We start from the raw sequence: 19,226 nt of genomic DNA on the forward strand, positions 1-19,226 counted from the left end.
ATAAAAAAGAATGAAATAATGCCATTTGCAGCAATATGGGTGGACCTAGAGATTATCATACTAAGTGAAGTAAGTCAGACAGAGAAAAACCAATATTATATGATATCACTTATACGTGGATTCTAAAATACACACTGGGCACTGGTGGGGGACCTCAGACACCTAAAGGGATGGGAGGAATCCCCACACAACCAGGTAGGATATGGGAGGGAAGGAGGTGGGGAAAGGGTGGAGGCAGGATGGGACCAGCACCCCTGAAGGGGGGCTGGGGAGAAGAGAGGTTCCCACACTCAGAGGGGCCCACTCACGAGAGGGTGTTGGCAGGGACAGAGAGGGACCTTCAGAGGATCTGGGGATCAGAGGGGAATGCAACCAGGGTCTCCCCAACCTGCATGGGCCCCAGTGAGCATGCTGGGTTCCCAGGCCTGGGCCCCCAGGGTCCCCTCCAGCCATGCAGATTCTGGGCCTGAGCCCCTAGCTCAGGGGCCCCCTCCAGCCACGTGGGTCCCAGGCCTGAGTCCCACCTCCATCAAGCCACTTCCAGCTGTGTGGGTCCCAGGCCTGGGCCCCCACCCAAAACCCCCTCCAGCTGCATGGGTCCCAGGCCTGAGATACCCCCCAGGGCCCCCTCTGGCTGTGCAGGTCCCAGGCCTGAGTGTTCCTCCATCCCAGGGACCCCTCTGACAGCGTGGGTCCTGGCCCTGAGCCCCACCTCTGCCAAAGCAACCTCTGGCATTGTGGGTCCTTGCAGTCCAAGTGCTGCTCCTGACAGGGCTTCCTCTGGCCATGAAGGTTAAGGAGGGATGAGTGCCGCCCCCCTCCAAGGCCTCCTCCAACTGCGCTAGCCCCTGCAGGCATGCCTGTGGACGCCTGTGCCCCAGCTGGCCTGCACAGGTATGTGTGCTCTGGACCACTTTCAGGAGCAGATGCGGGTGAGATGGCAAAGATGGGGCTGACACAACAGGCCCAGAGACCTACATAGAGGTCTTGGAGGGCCTTTTGGGAGGCAGGAATAGGGTGTAGCTCACCATGGGGGTAAGAACACTGATAGCAGAGGTACCAGGGAATTTTTTATTTTCTTTTTGCTTATTTTTTTATTCTAATCTTTTAATTTTATTTTTTATTTATTTTATTATTTTATTTTTTTGCTGCTGTGGTTCTGTTTGATATTTTTTTTGTTTTATTTTTTCTAATATAGTTTTCATTTTTCTAATTTTATTTTATTTTTTATTCCTTGTTATTGTTCTGCTCTTTTTTGTTGTGGCTTTTTTTTTTTGCTGTGTTGCATGTATTGTGAGATCTTTGTTCCCAAGCCAGGGGTCAGGCCTGAGCTCCTGTGGTGGGAGCACTAAGTCCAAGCCACTGGACTAACAGAGAACTTCAGGGCCCAGGGAATATTAATTGGTGTGAGCTCTCCCAGAGATCCTCATCTCAGCACCAAAACTCAGTTCCACCCAACTGCCTGCAAACTCCAGTGCTGGACACTTCAGGCCAAACAACCAGTAAGAAAGGAACACAGCACCACCCATAAAAAGAAAGAGACAACAAAAAAATATGTTACAATTGAACAAGCAAGGTTCAAAAGCAAGGTAAAGATGATCCAAAATCTCAAAAAAAGAATAGAGGCATGTATTGAGAAAATACAAGAATTGTTTAACAAAGACCTAGAAGAGCTAAAGAACAAACAAACAGTGATGAACAGCACAATAACTGAAATTTAAAATACACCAGAAGGAATCAACACCAGAATAATTGAGGCAGAAGAAAGAAGAAGAGAGAATGGTGGAAATAACTGCCAAGGAGCAGAATTAAAAAAAAAGAATGAAAAGAAATGAGGACAGTCTAAGAGACTTCTGGGACAACATTAAGTGCACCAACATTTGAATTATAGGGGTCCCAGAAGAAGAAGAGAAAGAGAAAGGGCCTAAGAAAATATTTGAAGAGATTATAGTCGAAAACTTCCCTAACATGGGAAAGGAAATAGCCACCCAAGTCCAGGAAGCCCAGAGAGTCCCATACAGGATAAACCCAAGGAGAAACATGTCAAGTCACATATTAATCAAACTAACAAAAATGAAGTTCAAAGAAAAAATATTAAAAGCAGCAAGGGAAAAGCAAAAAAATAACATACAGGGGAATCTCCATAAGGTTAGCAGCAGCTTTTGCAGCAGAAACTCTGCAGGCCAGAAGGCAGTGACAAGATACATTAAAGTGATGAAAGGGAAAAACCTACAACCGAGAATACTCTACCCAGCAAGGCTCTAATTCAGATCCAATGGAGAAATCAAAAGCTTTACAGGCAAGCAAAGGCTAAGAGAGTTCAGCACCACCAGACCAGCTTTACAACAAATGCTAAAGGAAGTTCTCTAGGCAAGAAACACAAGAGAAGAAAAAGACCTACAAAAACAAACCCAAAGCAATAAAGAAAATGGTCATAGGAACATACATATCAATAATTACCTTAAATGTGAATGGATTAAATGCTCCAACCAAAAGACACAGACTGGCTGCAAGGATACAAAAACAAGACCTGTATATATAATGCCTACAAGAGACCCACTTCAGACCTAGGGACACCTGCAAACTGAAGGTGAGGGGATGGAAAAAGATATTCCATGCAAATGGAAATCAAAAGAAAGCTGGAGTAGCAATACTCATATCAGATAAAATAGACTCTAAAATAAAGACTGTCACAAGAGACAAGGAAGGATACCACATAATGATCAAGGGATCAATCCAAGAAGAAAATATAACAATTATAAATATTTATGCACCCAATATAGAAGCACCTCAATACATAAGGCAACTGCTAACAGCCATTAAAGGGGAAATCAACAGTAACACAATAATAGTGGGAGACGTTAACACCCTACTTACACCAATGGACAGATCATCCAGACAGAAAATAAACAAGGAAACACAAGCTTTAAATGACACAATAGACCAGATAGACTTAATTGATATTTACAGGACATTCCATCTGAAAGCAGCAGAATAGACTTTCTTCCCAAGTGCACATGGAACATTCTTCAGGATAGATCACACCTTGGGTCACAAATGAAGCCTAGTAAATTTAAGAAAATTGAAATCATATCAAACTTCTTTTCTGACCACAATGCTATGAGATTAGAAATCAATTACAGGAAAAAATAACTGTAAAAAACACAAACACATGAAGGCTAAACAGTACGCTACTAAATAACCAAGAAATCACTGAAGAAATCGAAGAGGAAATCAAAAAATACCTAGAGACAAATGACAATGGAAACACGACGATCCAAAACCTATGGGATGCAGCAAAAGCAGTTCTAAGAGGGAAATTTATAGCAATAAAATCCTACCTCAAGAAACAAGAAAAATCTCAAATAAACAATCTAACCTTACACCTAAAGGAACTACAGAAAGAAGAACAAACAAAACCCAAAGTTAGCAGAAGGAAAGAAATCATAATGATCAGAGCAGAAATAAATGAAATAGAAACAAAGAAAACAATAGCAAAGATCAATAAAACTAAAATCTGGTTCTCTGAGAAGATAAACAAAATTGATAAACCTTTAGTCAGACTCATCATGAAAAAGAGGGAGAGGACTCAAATCAATAAAATTAGAAATGAAAAAGGAGAAGCTACAATGGACACTGCAGAAATACGAAGCATCATAAGAGATTACTACAAGCAACTCTATGTGGATAAAATGGGCAAACTGGAAAAAATGGACAAATTCTTAGAAAGGTATAACCTTCCAAGACTGAGCCAGGAAGAAATAGAAAATATAAACAGACCAATCACAAGTAATGAAATTGAAATCGTGATTTTAAATTTTCCAACAAACAAAACTCCAGGACCAGATGGCTTCACAGGTGAATACTATCAAACATTTACATAAGAGTTAACACCCATCCTTCTCAAAATCTTCTAAAAAATTGCAGAGGGAAGAACACTCCCAAGCTCATTCTATGAGGCCACCATCACCCTGATACCAAAACCAGACAAAGATACTACAAGAAAAGAAAATTACAGACCAATATCACTGATGAATATAGATGCAAAAATCCTCAACAAAATACTAGCAAACAAAATCCAACAACACATTAAAAGTATCATACACCATGATCAAGTGGGATTTATCCCAGGGTTGCAAGGATTCTTCAATATATGCAAATCAATCAATGTGATACACCATATTAACAAACTGAAGAATAAAAACCATATGATCATCTCAATAGATGCAGGAAAAGCTTCTGACAAAATTCAACACCCTTTTATTATAAAGACTCTCCAGAAAGCGGGCATAGAGGGAACCTACCTCAACATAATAAAGGCCAGATACAACAAAACCCACAGCAAATGTCATTTTCAGTGGTGAAAAACTGAAAGCATTTCCTCTAAAATCAGGAACAAGACAAGGATGTCCACTCTCACCACTATTGTTCAACATAGTTTTGGAAGTCCTAGCCATGACAATCAGAGAAGAAAAAGAAATAAAACGAACCCAAATTGGAAAAGAAGAAGTAAAACTGTCACTCTTTGCAGATGACATGATACTATACATAGAAAGTCCTAAAGATGACACCAGAAAACTACAAGAACTAATCAATGAATGTGGTAAAGTTGCAGGATACAAACTTAATGCACAGAAATCTCTTGCATTCCTATACAAAAACAACAAAAAATCAGAAAGAGAAATTAAGGAAACAATCTCATTTACCATTGCAACAAAAAGAATAGAATATCTAGGAATAAACGTACCTAAGGAGGCAAAAGATCTGTACATAGAAACTATAAGATACTAATGAAAGAAATCAAAGAGGATGCAAACAGATGGAGAGATATATCATGATCTTGTACTGGAAGAATCAATATTGTGAAAATGACTATACTACCCAAAGTGATCTACAGATTCAATGCAATCCCTATCAAATTACCAATGGCTTTTTTCACAGAATTAGAAAAAAAATTTTTACAATTTGTATGGAAACACAAAAGACCCTGAATAGCCAAAGCAATCTTGAGAAAGAAAAATGAAGCTGGAGGAATCAGGCTCCCTGATTTCAGACTATACTACAAAGCTACAGTAATGAAGACAGTATGGTACTGGTGCAAAAACAGAAATATAGATCAATGGAATAGGATAGAAAGCCCGGAGATAAACCCATGCACCTACAGTCACCTAATCTATGACAAAGGAAATAGAATATACAATGGAGAAAAGACAGTCTCTTCAATAAGCACTGCTGGGAAAACTGGACAGCTACATGTAAAAGAATGAAATTAGAACACTCCCTAACACCATACACAAAAATAAACTCAAAATGGATTAAAGACCTAAATGTAAGCCCGGACACTATAAAACTCTTAGAGGAAAACATAGGAAGAACACTCTTTGATATAAACCACAGCAAGATCTTTTCTTTTTTGACCCACCTCCTAGAGTAATGAAAATAAAAGTAAAAATAAACAAATGGGACCCTATTAAACTTAAAGGCTTTTGCACAACAAAGGAAACCATAAACAAGATGAAATGATAACCCTCAGAATGGGAGAAAATATTTTCAAATGAAGCAACTGACAAGGGATTAATCTCCAAAATATACAACGAGCTAATGGAGCTCTATATCAAAAAGACAAACAACCCAATCCAAAAATGGGCAGAAGACCTAAACAGACATTTCTCCAAAGAAGACGTACAGATGGCCAAGAGGCACATGAAAAGATGGTCAACATCACTAGTTATTACAGAAATGCAAATCAAAACTACAGTCAGGTATCACCTCATACTGGTCAGAATGGCCATCATCAAAAAATCTACAAACAATAAATGCTGGAGAGGGTGTGGAGAAAAGCAAACCCTCTTGCACTGATGATGGGAATGTAAATTGATACAGCCACTATAGAGAACAGTATGGAGGTTCCTTAAAAAACTAAAAATGGTATTACCATATGACCCAGCAATCCCGCTATTGGGCATATACTCTGAGAAAACCATAATTCAAAAAGACACATGTACCCCAATTTTCATTGCAGCACTATTTACAATAGCCAGGACATGGAAGCAACTTATATGTCCATCGACAGATGAATGGATGAAGAAGTTGTGGTACATATATACAATGGAATATTACTCAGCCTTAAAAAGGAATGAAATTGGGTCATTTGTAGAGATGTGGGTGGACCTAGAGTCTGTCATACAGAGTGAAGTAAGTCAGAAAGAGAAAAACAAATATCATATATTAACACATGTATGTGGAATCTAGAAAAATGGTACAGATGAACCTATTTGCAAAGCAGAAATAGAGACACAGACATAGAGAACAAACATATGGACACCAAGGAGAGGGTGGGCTGGGATGAACTGGGAGATTGGGATTGACATATACACACTACTTTGTATAAAATAGATAACTAATGAGAACCTGGTATATATAGCACAGGGAACTCTCCTCAGTGCTCTGTGGTGACCTAAATGGGAAGGAAATCAAAAAAGAGAGGATATATGTATACGTACAGTGATTCACTTTGCTGTACAGCAGAAACTAACACAATATTGTAAAGCAACTATAACTCAATTTTAAATTTTTTTTGAAAATAAATAAAAATTAAAGATAGTGCCAATGAACTTATTTACAAAACAGAAACAGACTCACAGACATAGAAAACAAACATATGGTTACCAAAGGGGAAGGTAGGGAAGGATAAATTAGGAGTTTGGGATTAACAGATACACACTACTATATATAAAATAGATAAACAAGGATTTACTGTATAACACAGGGAGCTATATTCAATATCTTCTAATAAGCTACAATGGAAAAGAAAAAAAAGGCTTCTTTTACAAGCAATAGTAGATAGGGCTGCAACAGCAAGTAAAAGCTTTGAGAATCAAAGCATTCAAGAAGAAGAAAGAAGTAAATTGGATCCTGAATAACTACAATTCAGGGCATAAGTAGAAGTAAGTCACTGAGCAAATGTAAACGATAGTACAACTGAACCAAGAAAAGAACCTGTGAACATATGAAGCAAATGTGTACAATATCTGAAAAAGAAAATGAAAAGCTTCACTAGTCTTTACACACTGATCATAAGGAGCTAAAGAAAACAAGAAAATACAGGCTGTGGAAAAATGAAAATTTACAGTGGATAGAACAAAAAAACATATAAGAACAGAAAATGAAGATGAAAGCAAGCTACAGATCTAAACAACTAAAATGAATTTTCTTTTGAGAAAATGAATCATGCAGGCATTAAATTGAATTACTAAATCAAACTAAAATCACTTAGATTTCAGGATAAACAGCCCAACTGCACATTGTGAAGAAATATATGTACACTGGCACTAAGGGTTTTAAAAGCTGCAACTTGTCAGAAACCTTATGAGCTCTTAGTAAATTCGTTACGCCTGCGTGCCTGAGGCTTTACCTCAAATCAGATGCCTCACGGAAACCAGGAAGGTAATTTTCCTTCAAGCCTGTCCTATTTAAGATTCAGGATTGCGTTATCTGCAAATACCACCTCCTCCTCTGCCAGGTAGTGAATGGTCTCTGGAGAATGCCCACAGTAGGACCCCTCCCTCCCCTGTGATAATGACATCTAGGATAGGTAGAGAGTCCAAAGATAACCATGGAACTCAATAATTCACTTTCGACAGCTCTATTTCCATTTTAATTAACAACTTATCCAAGCAGGAGAGAAGACCTCACTGCGCAAAGCAGATTCCTGATAAGCATACCTTGACAGTGGGAGATAAACAGGATCTCTGGGCTCAGGGACTCATGACCAAGTAACAGGTGACAGCAATTATTCACTGTGCTGTGCAACAGGGCCTGCTGGGGTCTATCATTTCAGTAAGGAGACTGACCACCAAAGTCATCCCAAAGTCCTTGAATGAGAGGACTAAAGACTTTTTGAAAGCTCTAGTGCCATCAGGGGGATAAGTAGTTTTGTGGTCCATCCACAACATGCAAATACTTGGAAACAGCAGTCCCAGCTATTGTGGTCCCTCAGGTGGACTTTGGAGGATGCCTCCCTGTTCAAAATTCCTAAGCTAAATAAAAGCTACATTTCTTCCAGATAGAATAATTTAATCGACCGACATCACTTGTGAATGTTGCTGAAAACCATCTAGTAGGAATACAAAATCCCTCCTCTATTTAGAAGCCAAATACCAATTAGCAGGTCCCCTTAATCATTAAAATTGGAACTCTGAAACTGACATGGTAGTTAATTTGGAGAACTTAGCATTTTAACACTTAGCAGGAACTGAATTTCCATTCCACCAGGTCTCTACATCCTATAATAGAAAATGCATTTCTGCTTCATCAGGCTCCATTTAACTAAGGCAAAACACAGAGCTGTGAGCTAACTCCCAAGGCCACAGGGCTTCAGTGAACCATAACCAATTGTTAAACAGGGGGCGAAGGGTAAGCTGTGACAAAGTGAGAGAGTGGCCTGGACATATATACACCACCAAACGTAAAATAGATAGCTAGTGGGAAGCAGCCGCATAGCACAGGGAGATCAGCTCAGTGTTTTGTGACCACCTAGAGTGGTGGGATAGGGAGGGTGGGAGGGAGGGAGACACAAGAGGGAAGAGATATGGGAACATATGTATATGTATAATTGATTCACTGTGTTATAAAGCAGAAACTAACACACCATTGTAAAGCAATTATACTCCAATAAAGATGTTAAAAGATAAAATAAAAGTAATCCTGTCGTCAGCTTCTCAGCCCACACACCACAGGCCACTCACCCCAGCCAAGCATGTCTATTTGCTTCTCCCCTGTACCCACCCACTCTCTGGGAGCCATTCTGGCCTTGGGGAAAAAATAAGGAGGGGTTCAGTATCCCACTCCACTCAACTAGTGAGACATTCTGCCATCGATACCCCACCTGCTCCCCTGGACTGGAACACCTTGGGGCCCAGGCAGGGGCAGGGGGATCCCTGGCCCTTCCTTTGATCCCCAACGATGCCTTGTGTTTCAGTTTCCTTCCTTGGTTGACCTCGTGGCCTCTGTTTTCCTCAGGATCAATGTGCAGCCTGCCTAGATCAAAATCACATGCCAGACTCTTCCTGGGGCCCCAGACCTGCCTACCCACTCCCAACCCCAACCCCAGTTGGCCATCCAACTCCTCCTACAACAACAAGGGAGAGAAATTCTATTTTATCTTATCTCGTCTAAATATACACTTCAACTTTAATTACTTCTTGGTGGCAGACAGTGAAAGGTAGTTGTGAATAGCTAACAGAGAACAGGTGTCCTTACTTGGTGACTACTGATAACACAGATCCTTTAAGACCACTGTTTTTACATTTCGTGTTCTTTGGATCAGGAAGCATTCTGTTCATCAGTGCTAATACCTGACAATGTAAGGGAAGAAGCAGGAAGTCACATATGACCCCTCACATGACCTGTATATGAAGGACCATAATGCAAAGTGTTGACCTATAAAAGAGATAAAACCCATGGGGAACCAGTGGTTACTCAGAGCTACAGTGATTCAAGAATGTTTCACTGAGAAGGTGGCATCTGAGTTGTCGTGAAAGATGGAGAAATTTCAGTCACATAGAAATAAAGGGAAAGGGGATTCCACACAGAACTGAAAACGCAAGTGCAAAGAGTTGGAGACTGTCCTGGAAAGAACAATGGCCTCGGAGCTGGAAAGACTCGGCTTGAAGCTCAGCTCCATCACTTACTACAGAGCGACCTAGGGAAAGGCTCTGTAAAATGGAAAGAATAAAACCTATCACATAGGAATTTTGTGATAAAATATATAGTTGAAGCCAATCAATCATCCTACACATTGTAAGCAGGCAACAGACAGAATATTCTAGAATATTCACGCCCAGATTGGCTGAGGGAGTGTGGATGAAGGTGGTAAGTGAGGAGCTAGGTTGGGGATGTGGTCTGGGGCCATATCACATGATGCTCTGAACTCAAGTTCAGGAACCATGAAGAGTAGGGAGCAAGAGAGCAATATGGCCTGAGCTGTACTTCAGAGGAACTTAATTCAGTAGCAGATTGGAAGAGGGAAGACTGGAGATATGAAATCCAGTTAGGTATAAAGGTACAAACATATAAGAAGCGTGAAAACAAAAAGAGAGGGACAATTCCAGACATTAGAAAATACAGATGTGTTAAGGTTTGGTAAATATCTGGTGTTGGGGTCCAAAGGAATGGGAAAGAGAGAACTGGGTAAAAGGACAACGCTGCTGATGTTTAGAGAACCACGCAAGTTTGAAAAGAAAAGCAAATGAATGCAATTAAAGTATGAGGTTCTAGCAGGACATCTAATTATGATTCTAAACATTCAGGAAACTCTTAGAGAAATCTTAGAAACATGCGGGCACAATCTGGCAATGGCACAGAACCAGGCATGGCACGCTAGTGCCCAGTGGGCCCCTCTGGGTGTGCAGGACTGGCACCACAGGATGAATATGCTCTAGCAGACAGGAGGGCTGTCGTGACTGTTCATCATTTTTTGGCTGCACAACATCTAAGCCCCCTTCCCCCCGCGGGGAAGCCTTCAGCTTGTGGGTTTGGATGGGAAGCCAAGTTCTACCTCGCACTGCAGAAGCCAAAGGAGGCCACATGCTCCCTCTCCTCACCCTTGGCAGATGGAACACACACAGGTGTCTGAGACTTGGCTAAATGGAAGTTTTCACAAGAAAACAAACTTTTGAGCTAGTGAAGCAAGAACGAGGGGACAGTTTAAAATGCAGCCTTGGCACGGCACCCAGAGCAGCAGATTCTCAGACCACTTCTGCAACGTGACCCAGCTTGTCTGGGTTTCTGCCCACTGTCCTACACTATTGTTTCCTAGACTTTGGATCAATTTGTTGAACTATCCAATATGCTTCCAAGAATTTTCATCTACTTAAGTGAGCCAGGGTCAGTTTCTGTTGCCATAGAACTTCAAAACTTCTCTTAATCAGTTTCTGCTGCATATAATAAAAAACTTTATCCCGTAGTGAGTAGCCAAGACTTTAGAACAGGATTCCCATGGGGGTGTCCCCTAGCTCTGCTCCTGACTGGCTGTGCGATCTCCAGCATATCACTTTACATCCTGTGCCTCAACGTCTACCACTGCAAAATAGGGATTCTAACAGTTACCCACATAATGGTGGTGTCTTGGGAATACATTTGATGATACAAAGTACCTATCATAGGGCTTGGCACATAGAAGCATAAATGTCAGCCATGATTACGATAATTTGATAACAATAACAGTGTAGGTGCCCCTCGAATAAGCCATGATCCCTGTCTTTAGCACTTTGGACTCTAACTAACAGGCAGGAGGCATACACAAAAATGCTCCATAAGCAGGAGAGGATGGCCTGGCATGCATGTAAAGGGCACAAATGGGAGCCTAAGGCCTGTTATGTCAATTTATGAAATGCTCTTTTTTTAAACTAGCCACGTTTATGCCACTGAAATATTAGGCCATACCCTAAGGCCCTGAAAAGTTTTCAAGGTTCACCTAAGAACTCACGACAGGCTAAAATTAAATACGAAAAGGAGAAAAGGACATTTGTTTTAAGCCTGGGCAGTGTCAGAAATTCAAAAGCACTCCCCAGGGAAGTCTGTTTCAATGTCCCCTAGGGGTTCTGATCAGATACTTGGAGATTCCAGGAAGAATAAAAGTAAGATGTGACCTCATAGAGAAATGGAGCAGGACCCTATAGTCCTTCCCGCCATGTCCTCCACCTGCCTTTTGCCTGTGGAAAAACTTTAGTCAAAGAATAAATTTAATCAGAGAAGTGAGAGAATGCAGAAGCAAAGGAAAGCAGTCAAAGAGGACAAAATAATAATAGTTTAGTCATTAAGCAAAGTCAAGGACCTTTAGTTCCTCCTCAAGGACTGTAGGTAATATTCTGAGCCACATCCTTCCAGCTGTTTGTAGAGACTGAAATCCTCACCAGGTGGAAGAAGTTAACTACATGCTGACCAGACTGTAGCCATGACATAAGCTCCACAATTCCAAGAACTGGCCTCAAAGAAATGGGAACAAACCAACCCTGGAACTGAAGATTAACTGTACTTAAAGCAATCAAGATGACACTGATCAGACCACTGCATGACCAATTTCAAGGTGACTGTCAGAGTTCATTGTGCTGTTTCTACTTGTAGCACCCTCCTTCCAACTATACACCTCAAAACTCCCCCTTTAAAAGCTCTTGCCCGCTGTCGGTGAGGGAGTCGGCTTGTGGACATGAGTCTGCCCTCTCCCCTCGTTGCCGGCCTCCAAAATAAAGCAAAATTTCCTTTCCGCCACCCTTGCCTCTCAAGTATTGGCTTTTGAGCGGCGAGCAACTAGACCCCACTTTCAGTAATGACAGTTTCCTTCCTGAGGACAACTGAGAACTAATCTCCCAGGATAAGGAGTTAACTATATAGTCCAATGGTCTCTTCCGAGGAGCAGAGGATGCTATACAATTCTTGGACCTGTTCTCGCAGCTACAGTCTGAATTATGGATCTTTTAACTCTAAGGATGAGCTGTGTGCTGTAGCATCTATCAATAGGCTTCAAAAATGTATGCATCCTTGTATCAACACAAACAACTACTTTTAGGGATTCAATTTCAGCATTATCTAGTACAACTGCTTTTGGGGGATTCAATTTCATTTTTTCTCTATAAATTTCCAATTGTCCCAGAACCATTTAATGAAAAAAGACCACCTTGCCCTGTGGCTCTGCAGTGCCACTGGTGAAATAAGTAAGTGTCATACGTGTGAATCTGTTTCTGGGCTCCATGAATTGATTTGTCCATTCCTATACCAGAGATATGCTATCTTAATTATTATGCTTTAATTATGTCTTCTTTCCTGGTAGCTCAAGGCCCCTGACCTTGTTCTGCAAAAGTGCCTCTTCATTCTTGGTGCTCTTCATGTTTATATGCACTTTAGAATCAGCTTGTCAAATTCCACCGATAAGCCCCACTGGGACTTATATTGGGATTGCAAAGAATCTACAGGTCAATTTAGGGGAGCATTAACATCTTTACAATATTGAAAAAGAAAGAGTGAACAGACCTCAGCTAGAGTGCATGGAGAGATTTAACACTAAATTACATTTTGAGTTTTGTCTATGATGGGAGACCGGGTGTTCTATTTACTGAAATAAGACTGTGTGTGCAACTTAAAGGGAACATGAGACCTGGTTACCCAAGAGTCACCAGAAACGATAGTGCAAGCTGCAATTCAGGTGTGGGGACAATCTCCTCTTCCTCTTTTAAGGGGAAGATAAGAGACAAAATTAAAGCTGCATTTTGACTATATCCTAAGTGGTACTTGTTCAACTTGTATCACTCAATACCAATTTGAACTTTTCTCAGAAATTTTCTTGAATATATTTTATTAGATATATTTTGTTAAAAGGTTAGTTATCTTCTCTTACAATTTCTCATTGTTTCTTACTGGTATATACGAATGCTTCTGAGTTTTTATGTCAATCTTGTACAGTTCAGAGAGGTCATCTAATAATTAGTTGACATATTTTCCTGAATTTCTCTATGCAGACAGTAACATTGATCAGCTGAATCTCTTCCAGGATTGTAATGGCATTTCAAGGCTCCTATCCCATGGGGACACTGAGATATCATATTCCCAACTTCAAAGCCCACAGGAAGCCTGGCTCCCTTTTTAGCCACCTGGCTCTGAGTCCCCAGGCTGCCTAGATCAACAGTCCTCTTTATCTGCAGAAGCTGAGCTCCTAGCCACTACTTCCTGCTTCCAGACCATCCCAGAACCAATGCCCAACAAGCCTAGGGCTTTGGCTTCAATTACCATCTTCATTTGTTCCACAGAGAAGAAGCTGTTCTTTTGAACATGGATATATATTTTTGGTTACCTATATTTAATATTTCACCGGCCATCATTTGCGTTTATAAAAGGAAGGTGGCCACTAAAAGAATAGGTGTGGAGAATAAAACTTTTAGGACAATAGGGGGAGTGATGGGATAAAAAAGGAGTGGGAGGGCTTCAATCAATCCAACACTTATGCCCCCAATCCTGTCTCTACATTTGTCCACCTTGCTCTGTGCCTTCAAGTCTCTCGTTGTACGGATCACATCCTGAGGCTCCCTTGCTCTCTGGACTCCCAGTGAGCTTAGCCAATAGGAGGCAGAGTAGGAGATGAGAGGGAGAAAGTGAGAGCGGGGCATCTATTCCCTGGCTCCATCTTCATAGGGTCATCAGCTTCTGAAGGGAGGCCTCTACAGAGCTATCCACCCCCATCTCTCTCTCTCTCTCCCCTGGCTCCAGTAACTGATTCCTTCCTATAGTGGTTTGAATGTGTCTCCCCAAAAGATATGTTCAAGTCCCAACCTCTGATACCTGTGAATAAGACCTTATTGGAAATAGGGTTTTTGCAGATGGAACCAAGTTACGATGAGGTCGTGTTGAATTAGGTGGGCCCTAAATCCAATGACTGGTGTATTTATAAGAGAATAGGTAATGGGGAAAAGACAGTCTCTTTAAATGGCATTAGGAAAACTGGACAGCTACAAGTAAAAGAATGATACTAGACCATTTTCTAATACCACGTGCAAAAGTGAACTCTAAATGCATTTATGACTTAAATGTAAAACCTGAAACCATAAAACTTTTAGAAGGAAACATAGGCAGTATGCTCTTTGACATTTATCTTAGCAATATGTTTTTGAAGCTGTCTCCTCAGGTAAGGGAAACAAAAGCAAAAATAAACAAAAGGCACTACATCAAACTAAGAAGACTTTGCACAGCAAAGGAAGCCATCAACAAAACAAAAAGGCAACCTACTGAATGGGAGAGGATATTTGCAAATGATATGTCTAATAAGGGGTTAATATCCAAAATATGTAAAGAACTCATACAAGTAAATAGCAAAAAACAAACAATCTGATTAAAAAAATGGACAGAGGACCTGAATAGACATTTCGCCAAAGAAGAGACACAGGTGGCCAACAGCCACGTGAAAAGATGCTCAACATCACTAATCATCAGGGAAATGAAAATAAAAACCACAATGAGCTATCACCTCACATCTGTCAGAAAGGCTATTATCAAAAAGACAACAAATAACAAGTGTTGACGAGGATGTAGAAAAAGAGAAACCCTCAAACACTGTTGGTGGGAATGTCAATTGGTGCAGCCACTATGGAAAACAATATGAGGGTTCCTCAAAAAAACTGGAAATAGAACTACCTTATGATCCAGCAATTCCACTTCTGGGTATTTACCTGAAGAAAACTAGAACACTAATTTGAAAAGATATATGCACCTCAATGTTCATTGCAGCGTTATTTAAATAGCCAAGATATGGAAGCAACCCAAGTGTCCATCAATAGATAAGTGAATAAAGACATGGTGTATATATATATATATATATATATATATATATATATATATACACACACACACAACGGAATACTACTCAGCCATAAAAAATAATGAAATTCTGTTATTTGAAACAATGTGGATGGAACTAGAGAGTATTATCCTTAGTGAAATAAGTCAGATAGAGAAAGACAAGTATTCTGTGTTATCACTTACACGTGGAATCTAAAAAAGAAAACAAATGAATGTATATAACAGAAAAGACGTAGGCTCACAGATGAAGAGAGCAAACTAGTGGCTACCTGTGGAGAGAGGGAAGGGAGGAGGGATGAGGTAGTGGAAGGCAATTAAGAGACACAAACTACTCTGTAATAACTTTAAATGGAGTATAATCTATAATAATATTGAATGACTATGTTGTACACCTGAAGCTAATATAATATAAATCAACTATACTTCAATAAAAAAAAATAAAATAAATTAAAAACCCCAAATCCTTTATCTTAAATGTTATACAGCAGAGGTTCAAATTTTATTTCAAAAATGACCCTCCTCAGTCCCTCTCTACACCAATATGTGCCCAGGCAGGCACCCACAGCACCCTCCTCAAGGAGACTACAGTAACAAGACATTTGCCCCTAAAATCACCTTGGCAGGTAAACCCAATGAAATGGTCATCCTTTGCCTGCCATATGTAATAGAGTACCAAACACTGAATTGATACAAATTGTGGTAGGAAGGGCAGATACCAGTCAAGGCTGGCTATGGCCCATTGTGGGTAATCATAAATGGCTCGGCAGGCTAACTGTGAGTCTCCAGTAGATAAATGCCAATCAATGACCAAGAGATTGTAGTGGATAGCCAACTAATTTCTGGCTTTCCATTCCGTTAAATGGGTCCTCTTGTCTAATCATGGGCCAAGTACTCATTATTTCCATCACTTAAATTTTAGAATTCTCTTTAATATCTGGCTGCCCAGGCACATGTTCATTATTCTTTTCAAGATTTCCTAAGCTATTCTTGCCTATGATTCGTATTCTTGCAGAAGAACTTTAGGATCATTTTGTCAAGTTTAATTTCCCATGGGTTTTGACTAGATTTACACTAAAATCTATACACATATATTGAATCATCCAAGTCAAGAATACGGTACATCCTCCATTTATTTGGGCTTTCTTTTATATATCTCAATAAAATTTAATAGCTCTCTTTCCACAAGTCCTGCACAGTTCCTGGTGGGTTTATTCCTAAGTCATCTCTATGTTTGTTGTCATTGTAAATGTAGTAATTTTCTAGAATTTTCTTCCTTTTAGTTAATTATGCAGTAGTACATGAATAAAAAGGTCAATGTCACAGAAGAGTAACATCAAACTCCTTCATCATTCATTCTGCCAACCCTGACTCCTCCCATCAGCAGAAATATCTATGAAGACTTGGGCTTGTATGCATCAAGACAATTTTCCATGCTCTCGACTTTGTTGAGTTTTTGGCTTTTTTATGTTCTAAATAAACAAGATTATACTACATATTTTCCCTGTGACTTTTCCTACAGCAATATGTCTTAGAAGAGTTTCCATGTCAGTAGATATAGCTATACCTATCCAGAGTTGCATATTATTGATACATCATTATATGAATTTGACAATGCAGTCAGTTAATTTCCCCACTAATGGACCTTTAAGTCACTTCTAGTTTTTCACAATGAAAACACTTCTTTGCCAAACATTCTTGTACATATATTTATGTGCATATATGCCAGTATTTTTATAGGAGAAATTTCTGAAGATGACATTTCTGGGTCCACAGTAATAAACGCATTTTAAAAAACTAAAAGCTACTATCAAATTGTCCTGAAAAAAGGATTTACCACTTTGCACCAACATTATGAAAGCGTTCATTTTCCTACACCTATTATACTTTACACCTTCACCCTTAGTTTTTGGCAACTTGCCAAAGTATTGTTAAATAATTGTTTTTTAAATTCATATTTCCCTGAGGACCTGAGAGATATTTTTATATTTGAATTGGCTATATCAATATCTTCTTCTAGAACCTGTCTTATCATAACACTTCTTTGATAAGCCATGAATTTTCTCCTTAATCCCATGAATCTTCTGTAGGAGCTTTATTTTTGTTATGAATATGCATCTCTTGTGTTATATATTTTCCTTTTAATTTTGTGGTGCCCTTGTTAAATAGAAGTTTTCAATTTTTATACAGTTAAATATGAGATTTACAAAATAAGGTAATTTATTAACATGTTAAATAACAAAACCTAGAGGTGGGTCTAGTAACTACTGTAATTTCAAAGTAGTTATGACCATAAACAATATTTCAAGATAGTGGCAACAACTATAATGTGCTATGAAAATATCTACATCTTTTGGTGAAAAAGTCCAGATACTGCTAATTCTACTGTGGTTTGCCACATCATAGTGGAAGGAAACAGTAAATTTCATATGGAGTTAATTGAAAAATAAAGACATAATTGTTTCCCATCCAAGTTCATAAACTCCTTGGTCTAAAGTAATTTCTTTAATCAATTGTTTCCTAACTACCTTCCGGCAAAGTTAACTATTTCTTCCTTTGTGATCCCACAGCTGTCTACGCTTGCGTTCATGCCAAGTGCTTTACTTTCCTTATCTCATTTCCCCCCAGAGAGAGTCAGCTGCTGGAGGAAAGGACTAGGGTAAAACAAAGCTGAGCCAGACAACACTCCGCTCAGAACCCTGGCATATAACTAGCCAGTGTGACTTTCTAAGAGGCTGATGTACTGAAAACTCAGTGTAAGATAGATGGTTAGCAAACAAACGAAATTATACTTGGAAAATATGCAATTGGAATTTATTTTCAAAATCTACCTATATTATCATGTCCGTGGTCCTCATTTTATCTTGGTACTGAGCTTCTATCTCCAAAGACTAAATCAGTGTTTCGCAACCTTTTTTTTTTCTTAATAGACCTTCACTGGAGTATAATTGCTTCACAATACTGTTAGTTTCTGTTACAACAAAGTGAATCAGCTATATACATACATATATCACCATATCCCTTCCCTCTTGAGCCTCCCTCCCACCCTCCCTACCCCACCTCTCTAGGTCCCACCCTCCCTATCCCACCTCTCTAGGTCATCTCAAAGCTCCAAGCTGATCTCCCAGAGCTATGCTGCTGCTTCCCACTAGCTAACTATTTTACATTCAGTAGTGTATATGTATCGATGCTACTCTCACTTCACCCCAGTTTCCCCTTCCCTCCTGCCGTGTCCTCAAGTCCATTCTCTATCTCTACGTCTTTATTCCTGCCCTGCCACTAGGTTCACCTGTACCATTTTTTAAAATTCCATATATATGTGTTAGCATATGGTATTTGTGTTTCTCTTTCTGACTTACTTCACTCTGTATGACAGACTCTAGGTCCATCCACCTCACTACAAATAACTCAATTTTGTTTCCTTTTATGGCTGAGTAATATTCCACTGTATATATGTGCCACATCTTCTTTATCCATTCATCTGTCGATGGACACTTAGGTTGCTTCCATGTCCTGACTATTGTAAATAGTGCTGCAATGAACATTGGGGTACATGTGCCTTTTTGAATTATGGTTTCCTCAGGGTATATGCCCAGTAGTGGGATTGCTGGGTCATATGGGAGTCCTATTTTCAGTTTTTTAAGGAACCTCCATACTGTTCTCCATAGTGGCTGTAACAATTTACACTCCCACCAACAGTGCAGGAGGGTTCCTTTTTCACCATACCCTTTCCAGCATTTATTGTTTGTAGATTTTTTTTTTTTTTTTTTTGCGGTACGCGGGTCTCTCACTGTTGTGGCCTCTCACGTTGCGGAGCACAGGCTCCAGACGTGCAGGCTGAGCGGCCATGGCTCACAGGCCCAGCTGCTCTGTGGCATGTGGGA

The 19,226-nt window shown here is 39.9% G+C and overlaps 1 pseudogene; it reads left to right on the forward strand.

Annotated features, from left to right (window-relative positions):
* The first annotated feature begins 856 nt into the window (after positions 1–856).
* The window catches only part of LOC125964292 (uncharacterized), a 29,042-nt pseudogene continuing 10,672 nt past the window's right edge, over positions 857–19,226 (forward strand).

The sequence above is a fragment of the Orcinus orca genome, chromosome 4, assembly GCF_937001465.1.
Source record: "Orcinus orca chromosome 4, mOrcOrc1.1, whole genome shotgun sequence".
NCBI lineage: Eukaryota > Metazoa > Chordata > Mammalia > Artiodactyla > Delphinidae > Orcinus > Orcinus orca.